Source organism: Halichoeres trimaculatus, unplaced genomic scaffold (assembly GCF_033239565.1).
Source record: "Halichoeres trimaculatus isolate MK-OKI-2021-1 unplaced genomic scaffold, fHalTri1.1 fHalTri1_scaffold_23, whole genome shotgun sequence".
NCBI classification, from domain to species: domain Eukaryota; kingdom Metazoa; phylum Chordata; class Actinopteri; order Labriformes; family Labridae; genus Halichoeres; species Halichoeres trimaculatus.
The window spans coordinates 12,247,228-12,260,107 of record NW_027437201.1 but is presented as its reverse complement, the minus strand read 5'-3'; the positions used below and the strand labels follow the sequence as shown (position 1 = coordinate 12,260,107).

The following is a 12,880-nucleotide window of genomic DNA, read 5'->3' as shown; positions in this document are numbered from 1 at the left end:
TCATTAAATATCACATTTTGTGGGCTAGGAGGAAAGCCAAAGAACCACAAATTTCACTAAAAGACTTAATAAAGTGATTGTGTAATATTTGCATAATATGGGACCCTTAAAACATACAAAAACAAAGAGCAGTCCCTTTTTTTCATTAGACAGATTGAGCGAGTTGGCTCAGGTACCTCCAGTTCCCCTGGGAATCCATCAGCACATGTGACATGACTGAAAGGTACGGACTGTTGCAAGATCACACACCTGACAATCTGCATTTGAGCAAAATCCAAAGCATGTAGTCAGGGGAACTGCCTGCAGAGCTCAGATAGTGTAGTGGAAAAGAACAGGTGACAAAAAGTTTCTGCAGCGTTGAAGGCTCCTAAGAGTAAAAAAACTTCTGATATTGAAGTATGGAACAAATAAAACTCTTCCTTAAGCTGGCAGCTTGGTCGAAGCAAGCAATCGAGGAAGAAAGGCCTCTGAAAGAGAGATCACCAAGAAGGCAATCCATCAATGCAACACTTGAAAAATCTGTGCTTTGTTATGGAGTAGCCTGAAAAGAACTTCTCTCAGTACATGAATGCTCGCTGGAAGTTTCCAAAGAGGAAACTGAAGGACTTGAGAGATCGAGAAACAAGATTCTGTGAAGGCCGTTTCACAGAGAAACTTCTCTGTGGCTGAGAGAAAAAAAAGCATGTTTGTATCATGAAAAGGCTGAGGTCTTGACCGTCTCAAAAAAAGGAATTGAGAGTATAAAGTTCATGGCAAAGCAAGAATTCTACATTGTAGTTTTACTTCATTGAACTGAAAAATGAATGTGTTGCATTCAACTTCTCACCGCTGTTCACAATGGCAGAAATGTTTTTCATCACTTACAAGGACGTGATACTTTTAAAATTCCTCTCACATACCGATGAAAATGATATGAAAAAACACAAAATAAAAAATTAGTCTGAATGATGTAAAAAATGAGATGACACTGCTAAAACGGTAGGCACACATCTCATTAATGGGGCTGTAACAGAGGCTAGTAACACCGTCATGGTTGAGGAAAACTGCCAAAGATGGAGCCTTGATCAGAGAGCTTGATCTGGCTAAACAGGACATTAGGCTGTAGCCCTCAGCCCAGGTGATGCTGGGGCTGCTTGGGGATCACACTATGATTGTCCTTGAGTGGCCCGGTCAGGATTCTCACCTGAACCCAATCAAAACATTTCTGGAGAGACCTGAAGCGGGGGTTTATTGAGGGATTTCTTCTAACCTGACTGAGCTTTAGACGCTCTGCTGAGGACACGCTGAAAAGCCCCAAATCCAGGCGTGCTTAGGTTGTCACACCAAACCCAAGAAGACTTACAGATGTCGTTGTTGCTTTTATCACAAACTGAGTCTGAATACTTTAAAATAAATATTCCAGTCCCCCATCCTGCAAATATTCATTTAACTTTCTTCTTCCTTTCTTTAAATATGCAAAATATTCCAAATCTCATTTTCTTCTCTCCATTACAGAGTACTGAGCCTGGAATTATCTGCAGTGGGGTCATTCAGGCTACTATTGAATGAGGCTTGACCATATGAAAAGTGAAGGAGTATAAATATTATTTTAATGCATATATTTCTTTAAAATTCAACAGCAGTGCCTCACAGCTAGAGTCCATATTCTTAGTTTCTGAAAGAATGAAACCCTGCAGTCTTTAAACGCTCCTTTCAGGATGTAATAGAAAATATTTTCTCTCCTTCTATTCAGGATTTATAAATTAGTGTTTATAAAAGCTGTTAAACCAAAGATTTTAGAGAATTTCACAGACCATTAAGCAGCGTGTGACTGTTTAATGAAAGTAATATTTGTGAGTACAAGCCACACAGTTTTACTCCTTTGAGCAACAAGATGAGCGTCACTAAATGACAGTGAATTAAACCACATTTTATCAATTCTCAGGTGTTTTTCTTTTATCCTAGGTGTGTCGGCACACATAAATAGCTTACCTTTTCAGATTTCTCTACAAATGTTGTATCGTTTGAGGTCATGGGCTTTCTGAGAACATATTGTTTGCTCTGTGAACATGTTAACCTGTGGGTCAAGGTGACTGTGGGTGTGGATGAGTGTTGATGGAATAAGTAGTGGTGGAAGGGGTTTCATGCAGCAGATGAGCAGTTTAGCCTCAGAGAGCTGGAATTAATTTAATGGAAAAAAAGAAAGTGCACATTTGAACACTCTTTAATAGGAGGGAAGCAGGCGTCAAATACTGACAGAAACAGATAAAACACAAACAGCATTAGCTGCTGTGTTTAAATTGTTGGTCCCCCTTAAAAACATCCATGGGTGGACTACTGTGTCGTTACTACAAGGAGGCGGTGTAGCAGACTTACAGGTCATTGGCTTTATCTACTGATTGTCACATGTATGTAAAATAGTTTGTCCAGCCCTCATAAAGGTCAGCTTCCTCTGCTCTCCACCAGAAGTGCTCAAAGTTGCTGTTCATTGAAATCCTTGCGGGGCTGACTGCAAAAAGATCAAAAACCATGTACACACCAAGCTAAAAAAAATAAAAATTAAAACATATAAAAACATATTTACACCCGAGTTCAAAACAGCTTAGGTCTAAAACACTAACACACTGTTTACTTTCATAGGAGCCATTTTCCCTCAGCTCTCCTGGATAATAGTCATTTAGGAGTCACAAAATCTGCTTAATCTTCACAATAAAGGCAAAAAAAGTGTATAAAATTCTGCAAATAGTAAAAATCTAGTGAAAATTATCTAAACAAGAAGTTTTTTGTGGTTATAAAATTGTAAATCTGTACTGTATTGTTTTTTTATTCTATATAAATTGGCAAAAAATAAAATAAAACTATGTATTATCATAAATTTCATTTGCAAAATGTATTAAATTTCATAATTTTGCAAAAATTTGCAAAAAAAATAAATGAATTCCCAAATTTGCAAAGATTTAAAACAATGAAATGTAAAATTGGGTAAAAATTTCAAAATTTTTGAAATTTCATTATTGCCAAAATTTCTTAATTTTGCAAGAAAGATTAAAAATAAAAAAGTGCGATTTTGAAAAACAAATGCTTTATTTAAAAAAAAACGTTGCAAAAAAAAGGAAGAATTTGTTTATTCTTAAAAAAAAATACTTTCAACCCCCCCCCCCCCCCCCCCCCCCAAAAAAAAAAAAATAAATAAATAAATAAAATCTTTAACAGAAATTTAGAAACTTAAATTGGTGTCAGTGTCGTGTCTTTAATCATCAATATCGTTTGAGGAAAAATAAAATTATTTATTTCAATAATACTTTTTTATAGCTACAAAGAGCCACTGCAAAGGAATCAAAGAGCTGCATGAGGCTGCAGAGCCACAGGTTGAGGACCCTTGGTTTAGAAGATATTGGGATTGTCTGATTGTCCAATCAGACACAGAGCCTAGCTCACTTGACCAACAGGGGCTCTATAGCTGTTAGAAAGAAAGTTCAAAGCCTGAGTCAGATCCAATGTGGCTGTTGAATGGCTTAATTTCACTGTTTCAGGAACAGACATGGCGTTGTACTATGTCTATGTTTTATACAGTCTATGCTAGCAGCTCACACAGAACTCTTGGATTACACTTATTGGTTTAACCAATGGTGTTGTCTATGGTGTGCTCTGTGTAGCCCTTTTTTTGGACGCAAAAGCCCACTTGTATAGCCTGACCGGCACCTCTTCTCACATGTAACAATATAAAAGGATGTGGAACACAGAGACGACTGGACCCTGTGATTAGTCTGCTGAGTGGTATTGTGTTTCCTGTATTTATAACATTTTAAGAATGGCCTGCTCAAACCCTGCCGTGAAAAAGCAAGCAGAAAACCTAGTGGGATTGGAAAATAGTGATCTGATAGTTGTACAGACTACACTGCCCTCACACATCTTGGAGGGGTATTGCAGAGCAACGTGGACAAAAAGTATCTACTGTCCACGACTCCGTTGGTCATTATGGCCTAGGGTCACTGTAGAGGTTTAAACTGTACACAATCCTCTTTGAGCTGACAGGTCTCATGGGTCGTTTAGCAGCAAGGACATCTCTATTTAATCTTCACAGACAGAAGATCCATGTGCCGCAGCCAGCTCCAGCTACCTCCTGTCCACATACATGATGGACGATGAGAAGTCTTTATGAGTCATCTTAGCATGTAAGCTGTCGAAAAGGCAAAATGAGACTCCACTGGCATGAGCTTGTCTATTTTAAAAACAGGATTCAGATCTAGAGAAGTTTCTCCTCTCCTTTCGGCCCATGAAAACCTTGTAGGTAAACGGAAAAGTCAGCTCCTATTGATGCTTTAGAAGACAGCAGTAACTAAATAACCATTTAAAAACTGTTTATCAGGGCAAGCACAAGACATCTCTTTGCATACAGGATCAAAAATGTGCACAGACTGTTAGGCTGATTGGTTCTGTCGTCTGCAGGATTAGTTCCTAACAAACTGATACACACACGCACACACCACATGCACACAAACAATCTGTGCAAATAAACCTGCTTCCTCACAAAAATGAATTCCAATTTCATTCTGATTTTTTTTCTCAGGAACTATTTCTTCATTTCAAGGAAAATATGCAGAGCTATTCTTGTTTGATTTTTTTTGTTTTTTAGCACAAACAGCAGAACCTTGTACACCCCTGTCAGCTCAGTGTTTGCTGTGAGCGGAGAGAAAATTGGAGATCGTTTCGAGGAGGCAACAGATGCATCATTTCTTCTGGGAATCAGTTTTTCTCTGAAACCTGTTCAGATGCTCACATGTACAATGTTTTTACAGCACCAGGTGCTTTCTAAAATAAGAAATGAAGAATTCTGACCGAAGCTTTTAGATTGACATCATGGCAAATGTAATTATTTTTATGCTAACTGTTGGATAAAAGGTGAAGAAAGACTTCAAAAGGATGTGTGTGAAGCTGTGTGACAGATCCCTCTCCGGGGATCAATTTGCAATCAGCGCTCACATTAAGACTGTGCAGAGGAGGCTCAGTGATGGTTAAGTGACGATGATTGCCACATAGTGAGGCACGCTGGAGCCTGTATTGTGAGACATAATGAAGTTACATTCTTCATTGTAACGTGGAGACTGAGAAACATCAAAGATCTGTTCTTTAGTCTTGAATATGTTCAGCCTTCTCCTTTTCTCTCCTTCTAGTTCATCTCATCTCTGCTTCTCTTTCAGCCCTTTCACCATCGCTCTCTCTGCTGATGTTTGCCAGACTGAGAGCTTTGAAACTCATTCCCAAACGGGATTTCTTGAACAAATCCTCATTCCCCATCAAAGACCTTCTTCTTCTGCCTTTTTCTTCAGGACTAAATCAATACTCGGCAGGAGGTGAATAAGGGGGAACCAACCAACCAGAGAACACAGTCGAATTAAGAGATACAAATAGTTTTTTGTTGAAGAGGTCATTGGACTTTAGGCTTGTTTTTGCATCCTCCCAACAAACAAACGATCAGTCTAAAGGCGAAGCCTGACAGACAGGGCTGCTGTTGATCAAAAGGCCTCATTAACATTTCAATCTGCCGCTGCCCAGATAAGACAACACTGGCCATTCTGTGATGGGCGCCGTCTGTCAGGCGCTCAGGGTGGTTAATAATGATGGTGATATTTCATGTATGTTATCACCATCTCCATGTGTCTATCTTTTAAATAACAGATGCCATGAGTTTAAAGCATCCACCTTCAGTTTTAATGGAAGCGTCTTCTGATTTACAAACAGGCCTTTTTATCCGTAGAAATTCAAAAGATAAATTGAGTGATTATTGCTTTGAAGTGAATGTGGAAAGAGGGAAATATCTGCCAAAGGTTTTATGGGCATATAGAGTGTTGATTTTTGGGGGTATGAGAAATAAATTCAAGAGTGTGCTTCACCTTTTGGATAAAAAAGCTCACCTGAAACAGTGAGGGGAAACTAGCTGATTATGAAACAGGATGAAATGAATACTGATGCATCTTTATGACCCACAAAAGAAAACTAAACAATAATCATCACATGTCAACAACGAGCTACTCCGTGCTATCCTGAACTGTGCATATTACTCAATCCATTTACTTGTTGGTGACAACTGAGAGATGAAAAACTAGTTTTGCAAATGTGGGCAGTGCTAACCCGCTGTAGTCGATGCGTTAAGTGACTTAGATCCTTATAACCTTCCAGATAATCCCACCTCTTCACTAACAGACCCCCCCAACACTCATGATTCTTGGGGGAGTCACCCGTTTTTTAAGCCGTTCCCCAGCTGTACTCCCTATTTGTAACGTCTCACGGTCATCTGGTATCACGATGATACCATTCAAATGCTTGTTCATAGCCACAGTGTAAGATACATCCTTACAGTGTAATCAAGCTCTTAAACTTTGAAAGAAAGGGAAAAGTTGTTGTCTTAAGAGTTTGTTGGATTGTATTATAAGACTAAGAATAGAATTGAACAAAATAGAATAGAATACGAAACACTTTATTTATCCCCAAGGGGAAATTCAGGAGTCACAGCAGCAATCAGAAAACAAAAGAAAGAAAGTGTATAGAAAGTGCCAAAAGGCCCATAAGAAAATAGATGATGACAGCTTGTCCATCATTGTCCAGTTCAGCCAGTCTCCACCTCCACAGGGTCCAGGACTGAGCTTCTTCAGCAGTCTGTTCAGTTTCTATCTCCTGTATCCTGTCTGCTCACAGCAGGTGAAGTTCTTCCAATGTGGTGTTGGTGTCTGTTGTTAGCTCTGTTAGCCATGTCTGTGAATACCACGATGCTACTCTACCTTGGTATTCCCTCTGTTGCTGGGTTAGCATGGCTAGCTTGTTCATCTTATTGGAGATACGTCTCGCGTTCCCAATAACGATGGATGGAAGGACAGGTCCATGACGTCACTTCTTAATTCGCACCTCAGTACCAGCACGTTGTCCTCACCCTGTGGGGAAACATCAGGCCTTGCACCAGTTAGCATTGAAATGCTACAGACTGCTAACAAGACAAACACAGGAGCAAAATAGTAAAAAATATCACTGCAGACAAAACCAGTTTGGTGTCCACGACCAACAACCATACAAAGTAATGATCCACTCCAAATGCAGAGATGTAGAAAAAGAGATGAAAACATCACATGAAACAGACAAGGAAGAGAGAGCTGCTGTAACAGGCAACCACAACGGGTTGGGCCTAGCAACAAACAAAAGGGCATCATATAAAAATGCAGATTTGCCAAATTCACTTTTGACTCAAGGGACTTTTGGAGTCACTTACTTATGAGTCATTTAGGACCCATCAGGTTTGAGTGGTAGGGTGGTAGTTTGCCAGTAAATGCTTTGAAAATATCCAGAAATCAAAGTTTGTTCTGTCTCTGATTAACAGATGGCCAGCCAACCTTCTCATAAAAGAGACAATGAAGCGTGTTGTACCTGTCACCAGTCGTGAAATAGAGAGCAGAGTAGTAAACTGAGTCCAGGGGCTTGAGATAAAGCTGCTGCATGCCTGTACATTATATCACTGTAATCCAGAACAGATAGGAACATGACTCCCATAATCTTTTTGTAGCTTGATATTGGAAAACAGGATTTATTTCTGTGAAGCCATCACAGTTTCCTAATTAGTTTATAGCAAGGTTTGCTTGACATCACAAGTGCTACATACATAGTGATTGGTTTGAAGACTGAAAGCAGCAGTGAGAAGGTTTTTCCCCCTGCTAGTGGTTATTGATACCCAGAGACTGACACTACCCAGTGAAATGTAAAAGGGTTGAAACTTTAGTAGAAGTCAATCCAACCCGTTGTAGTTCTTCTGTAGTTCTCACCCTAATGTCCACCACTGACATAAGAATTGATTTTCCAGCAGACCACGCCTTACTGTGTGTCGTCACGCATGTGTGTTTTTCTCACATGCTTCAATGCTTTTCAACTAAAATGAACAACAGCCTCACAGGACACAGGAAAAGCATGCTGAGGGGGCTGCAGATAAACAAGAAACCTGATTGCAGTCCAACTGGTCTGACCATGTGTTGTTCACTTCCTGGTGAACAATAGTGAATCGGCAACACTTGAGAAAATGAGCAGAAACATAATGCAACCAGGCAGAGCTGCTGGTGTCGGAAGTTTTCATATCATCACAGAGCTGTTCTCAGAAAGTAAGGCTTTTATTGCCCCGGAGAACAAAATGACCTGATGGGGGCCGATGGGAGCTGTTGATCAATACCAGAGACTCAATGTTTGCTCAGGCACGAAGGCAAAAGAGGCTTTTACTCCAGACTAAAAGCAAAGTGGAGCAGTGCTCTTATGTCTATATTGAATGCTGTGATATATCACCTCAAAACTAAACATTTCTGTTGTCTTCTGGCTCCAGTAGCCTTACTCAGGATGTTGCACAGTAAAAAGCTTTGGGGATAGTTTTGGCTTTAGTTGAAGTCTATCTGCACCCTCACTGTTAATAAACCAACATGCCAACGTTTCAATAGGACTTCTGATGCCTTTTTGTAAACTTTGTTAGATCTATGAAAATTTCATTTGAGCTACTGTTTCTTTAAGGCTTAATTTCAGCACTCCAGAATTGCCCTTTGCTTTTGAAACAATGTCACCATCATGTTTTTCTTTTGGCAACTGTGGCTTTTTTTCAGAAATCATTGTCATAAAAAAAAAAAAATCTGCTGCTTTATGACGGTACATCCATGACTGCTTATTCATTTGTTCTAGCTGCAAAAATGCAATAAAATTTTTGAGGAAGAAACCTTAACTGGTTTATTTTGAATGGGTACGTTTCAAATTTTTTCGCAGTCTTTTAAAATCTAGTTTTGAAGAAAACCCCAGAAAGCAAATCAAAACCTGGAATTGGTCTTGATTGGCCTCTTTTACCAGAAAAATCAGTCCAATCAGCCCACTGTGCCGTGGCAAAGCAGAAAAAGCGGCACTTAGTGAGTTTCTCTCATTTGAATCATAAGAGCCTTCAGATTCAGTCAATACAAGTAATTTTCACATGTCTCTCTGTATGTGTGTGGGGGGTGTACACTTTCAAACACACATGACTTATTCTTTTTCTTCCTGAACTTACATCTGCACAAGATTCTGTGATATTCTGAGGACAGATCTAATTACTCTACAGGAAAGCCACCGCCTATTCACTCCTTTTGTTTGAGCTCCCCAGCTCCAAAAGGTCTTTTTTTAATTCTCTGTGTTCAAAATTGTTTAACATGTTGTTGAACAAGTTGCCATGTCTTGTTAAAGCTGGCCCTTTGACCTTACACTCTGATTATAAGCAAATAATCAGACTGATCATCTGAGCAGATTTAAAACGCTTGATCAACCGACTGACAACAATTTTCTGGAAACTTCACTTTTAATGCTGTTTGTGTGTGTATGTGGATGTCCCTTAGAGGTGAACAGAGTTTAGAGCTCACTGTGTGTTTGTGAAACTTAGAAGTGATTGGATGCATCAACTAATCAGCTCGTGTCCGTCCCATTCTCCCAATCAATCCCACTTTAGATACTGCAGCAGCTATCCAGATATTTCCTCTGGCTGCAGATCAATGGTGGGATTGAATGATCGAAGACTACTAATCCAATTTGCTTTCTTTTAGCCCCATTTGACCGCGCCTGTTCCGAGGCCCTGAATTGTTTTCCATTGCTCTCCTTGATTTAAAGTGGGCTAAATGACAGATTGAGACTGAGGGTATTAGTGTCTTTGGGCTTGATTGTGATCACTGGCCACAGAGTACATCTACTCTTGGTTTGAATTTGTCATTGTACACAGGCCTGCTTTCATTCCAAACGAGTGGTATCCATTTAGGTGAGTGCTGTTACAAATCAGCTGGCTTACCGCCGTATTTACCTTGGCACGGCATTCGATGCTTTGAGATGCAATGGATGCTGTAGGCGCTCCCTTTGAGTTTCAGCTTCTTTGAAAGTCTGCCACATTGAACACAACAGGCTCCTGACTCTATTACACTCAACAAACAAGCAGATACACAAAAAAAACCCTGCCGGGAACAATTTTGATGAATCGCCATTTCGGATGATTGCAAAGGATTTGTCCTTTTCCACACTGATTAAGAACAAGACCCTGCAACCGCTTTTTATGATATCATCCACTCCTAGACGGACATGCAATGATCCAAACTCCCTGAGAGAACTTGGTTTCTTCTTTTGCTGCTTTGGATTCATAATAGAGACCTTGAATCTATCAGCTCCACACCCACCTGCACCCCCCTCTAATGCCACGGTTCAACCTCCGTCTTTTACAAATCCTGTTTGCGTCTTTCTTACAAACAACAGTTGGTGAAAGGAAATGAGGTGCAGTGGGAGGCCGGAGAGAAAGCCTTTTGCTGGTTTAAGATCAGCCACAGGTATTAAGCTGCTCTCAGAGCCCAACAAAGCTCCGGCAAAAAGCCCAGGCAGGCAGGTGGGATTTTAAGCGACGGGGGATCAGATAGAGAGAAATTACTGATATACACAGAGGCATGGCAATCTGGGGGAAACAGAAAACTAAGGCTTTGCCTTTATTGTTGCGAGGAAAATTAGAGCAAGAAGTGAAAGAAATGTTAAAACTGATAAATTACCTTTTTTTTCACACAGCCACTGAAAACCTAAACCTGTTTCATCACTTTTACTGCACAGTGTAATTTTGAGAGCAGTTGTTAAGATGTTGTCTACTGGGCTCCAACTGGGCGTGGTTAATAAGTCACACAGCAGCTGTTTGGCTTTTTACATTGTTCCTTAGTTCAGTCCTGCAGGTTTTGACTCATGAATGCTGCTTTTTGTTGTTACTTCCTGTTTGGCTGCAGAAGCAACACGTGGGATGGATAAAAAGTATTTTTCTCTCTGTTTTTGGCAACTCTTACCGTGATTAACCAGTTGCACCAGGATTAGATATATGCTGGAAATCAAAGTCTGTATGATGAGCAAAAACAGGCAAAATGTAAACACATCATGCCTCCCATCTGTAGTGATCTGGTGTTGCTGAATTTATCTTTTTGGGCGTATATCTCCTGCAACACCAACTTCAGCTTGAGGGTCCGCGTTTAGATTTCCTGAAGAGAGAGAGAGAGAGATTTCCTGGGTAGAAATGTGTGGATCCAGTGTTTTACTTGGTTTGGAGAGTTGTAACCATTGATGCTATAGAAGGAAGGGGGCAAACCACTGGACTTTCTTGAGGTTTTAATGTTAACTCTGGATTGAGTTTGAACAGAACTTACAGATCTACTGCTGAAATCTTTGTAAACCCATTAACAGATGATCATGCATTTCTGTTTGTAAGTATGCCACAAGAAAATTGGCTTTCTTTGGAGCTTATTGGACTGTGGTAAACTGGAGTGAAGCTTCTTTGTAACTTATTATATACTGAAAACTACCAGAAAGGGTTTAACGGGCACAATTAATGGTCGACTGATGGTGAAAGAAATGTTGGTGTTTAAGTTCGCGCAGAAAGGGAAGTCTAATCTGTAAGTAACTATGTATACATTTATGTCCCAGGGCATTATATGTTGTCTTTAGGTTCAGAGATTATATATGGAGGATTAAAATACACCCTAAAGTTAGCTGTTTCCTCATGGTCTCAAGAGTTTATCTTCTGTTGTGTTTTTGTATATGCCCACAGAGATCCTTAGCTTTTATATGATATATGTTATAACTATTTGGAGACAAGTTTTCAGCAACTAAAACTAGGGATGCACCGATACCGATCGGTGGTATCGGTTATCGGTGTACCGATGCCCCTTAAAGCTCAATTGGTATTGGTGGGAAGAGATCCATTGTGTCAGTCCAGGCAAACAACTCTATACCTTTTTTTTTTTTTTTTTTTACCAGTGCTCTTTGCTTCTTGATTTGAAATGTTGCCTCTGTTGCACTTGCTTTGTTTTTGCTGCATTTCCAGTCAACAGGTTATAAAATTTTACATGTGAAAAGAACTTGTGTACCTTCTAAAGAATTATTTCAATGGCAAACAATGAAATATTTCATGTTTTCAATAAATGTTACTTTAGTTATTCCATACATTCACTTTTTGCCTTTGGTACGATGGTACTTTGTGTTTTACAAACTTAAGAGATTTTTTGTTCCTCCACACAGAAATTCACTCTCAGGAAATGAATCCGCAACCATTTTCTTCCCATGTGGTCGTCCTTGTTCGTCATCAGTCTAATCAAATCAGGACCAGCCACCTGCTCCTGCCAACGTAAACCACTGCCTACGACAACCGAGTGTGTCCTTACGTAGGAAGATGTGGAGCCTCTGTTTAAAGAACTCACAAGGAGGTGAGAGGGATGGTGTGAAGCCAGTGCAGGTTTGTGTGGCCTTGAAGCAGACTTTAAGATGGATCTAGTGAAACATATATCCAGGACTTTGACGGCTAATTCACCAGAGGTTGAAATCAAAGCTCCTACACATTTTTTAGGGGATTACAGTGTTTTAAATGTTAAAAGAACCAAACAGCCTCCAGCATATAAGCTACACCAGAGACCAAGTGCGTCATCACCATGAGAAAACTCACAGTCTTTCATCAAATCCACCTGAAAGGTGACAAAGAGAAGAGAGATGAAGGTTTGCACCTGTGTGTTGATGTATAGAGGTAACAGTTCAATATATACAACATGAGCAGGAGGTAAGTCAGAGGTCTTAAGGGAAATAAGGCAGGAATGTTTTTGTGTAAAGCTGAATCAATACGCCCTTTTGAATGGCAAAAACACAGACTGCAGTGGTCTTACATGTGCAGTAATAGAGTCTGATGTGTATGTTTTATGGGGTAATAATACCTCAAGGCTCGTCGTATTTTACTCCAGCTGATCGTACCCTACGCTGCCTGTGTTGCAACAGATGTCATAAAGCGAAGTCCATAAAATCATGCATGCACAGAGCAGAGGTATGAAGGAGTGCATGTTTCACAGTTCATATAAAGTGACATTGA

At 39.9% G+C, this 12,880-nt stretch overlaps 1 long non-coding RNA gene across 1 annotated transcript in view; it reads left to right on the top strand.

Annotated features, from left to right (window-relative positions):
* Nucleotides 1–12,283, top strand: part of LOC141785240 (uncharacterized) — a 49,137-nt gene extending 36,854 nt beyond the window's left edge. Inside the window, exon 3 of the long non-coding RNA XR_012597509.1 lies at nt 12,046–12,283. This is a non-coding gene — a long non-coding RNA (uncharacterized LOC141785240). The remainder of the gene's footprint in view (nt 1–12,045) is intronic.
* Nucleotides 12,284–12,880: the final 597 nt, after the last annotated feature.